This window comes from Carlito syrichta, unplaced genomic scaffold (assembly GCF_000164805.1).
Source record: "Carlito syrichta isolate Samal-C Ts95f unplaced genomic scaffold, Tarsius_syrichta-2.0.1 Scaffold135784, whole genome shotgun sequence".
NCBI classification, from domain to species: domain Eukaryota; kingdom Metazoa; phylum Chordata; class Mammalia; order Primates; family Tarsiidae; genus Carlito; species Carlito syrichta.
The window spans coordinates 227658-229234 of record NW_007079880.1 but is presented as its reverse complement, the minus strand read 5'-3'; positions in this window follow the sequence as shown (position 1 = coordinate 229234).

Genomic DNA, 1577 nt, shown 5'->3' with positions numbered 1-1577 from the left:
CTCATCTCTACAATAAATCAAAAAACTAGCCGGGTGTGGTAGCACGCGCCTGTAGTTCCAACTACTTGCAAGGCTGAGGCAGAAGGATCACCGGAGCCCAGCAGTTCGAGGCTGTGGTGGCCGAGAGCGGCCACTGCACTCCAGTCTGGGTGACAGAGTGAGGCTCCAACTCAAAAAAAAAAAAAAAGAATGTTATAAAAAAGAGAATAATCTTATGTGGGAAAGGACCTTTTATGGTAAATTGTTCTCCTAAAATAAAATGACCAGTTAGTTACAAAAGAAGGACATATAGGACAGATCAGAAAGTTCAAACATGTTGTAAATAGTCTATACAAGTTATAATAAAGTACACAAAAGGGAATTTATAAAAGGAATTTTGTATATAATTAAGTTGATTATAATTTTTAAAAAATTATTTATAGTAGTCTTTCTGAATATTGGTCCCCTTGAACTGTCAGACTTTGCTATTTTATAGAGGAGACCATTTTATAATTCTTAGAAACATGTTTCCCATGTCAGAACTCTTTTTAGTTGAAAGTGACCCAGACATCTAAGGAGCATCTAAAATAATGTTAAGATTTTTAAATCACATAAAGAATTGACTTAAATATTTATCTTATTCACACTCTATTTATTTTTAGAAGTTTACTTAGATTACATCAGGAAACAGATGTTAGACAAAGCAAGTCATCGTTTCAAGTTACTTTCTGGTTAAGCATTTTCAAAGTCTGTGAACACAAGGTGTTCCCCTAAGTCTGACAGTCAGGGATTGTCCCTCTGGTTGTTTTTATTATCTGTGGAGTTTAGACACACGTACATACAGGGAGATTGCTCCTGGGATGCAAACCCTAGGGCTGGGTCATTCATCCCAGACCTGGGAGGCCCTTTGGGGCCAGCTAGTCCTCTCTCTTGTCCTCTCTTTCCCTCCTTTCCAGGGAACAGTGAGGAACCAGGAAGCAGCCAGTTGTGGGGGAGGGAGGGCACAGGAAGTCCTGGCCAGCACCCCAGCTCTCCATTGACTTACTACTGTGTGACCTGGAAGGGTAGCTGAGCTTCTCTGTGCCTGGGACCTTCTCTGACTGCCAGAGTCGTGATCCTCCCCTCTCGATGTTATTAGAAAACTGGAGTAGAGAATGGGGAACAGGCTCAGCATAAACAACCGTCCCTTTTGAGACCAGCGATGAAGTCCTGAGCCCTGACCCTTTTGCATCATGTCTAGACTCCTGTCCAGGGACTGAATGTCATCCAAGTTTACCAGGGGCGGTAGGGGGAGTTGACAGCTTGACACGGGTTCTTCTGCCTGCTGCCCAGAAAAACCAACACTGATGTAGCCATTACAGTGGAATAAGAGTTTAATATCACAAAGTAGCTAAGCCAGGAGAGCAGGAGAATTCTCTCAAATAACGTTTCCCCGAAGATGCAGAGGATGAGGGTTTTTTGGGTTTTTTTTTGAGTTGGAGTCTCACTCTGTCACCCAGACTGGAGTACAGTGGCATGCTCCCGGGCACCGCAGCCTCGACCTGCTGGGCTCTGGCGATTCTTCCGCCTCAGCCTTCCAAGTAGCCAGAACTACAGGC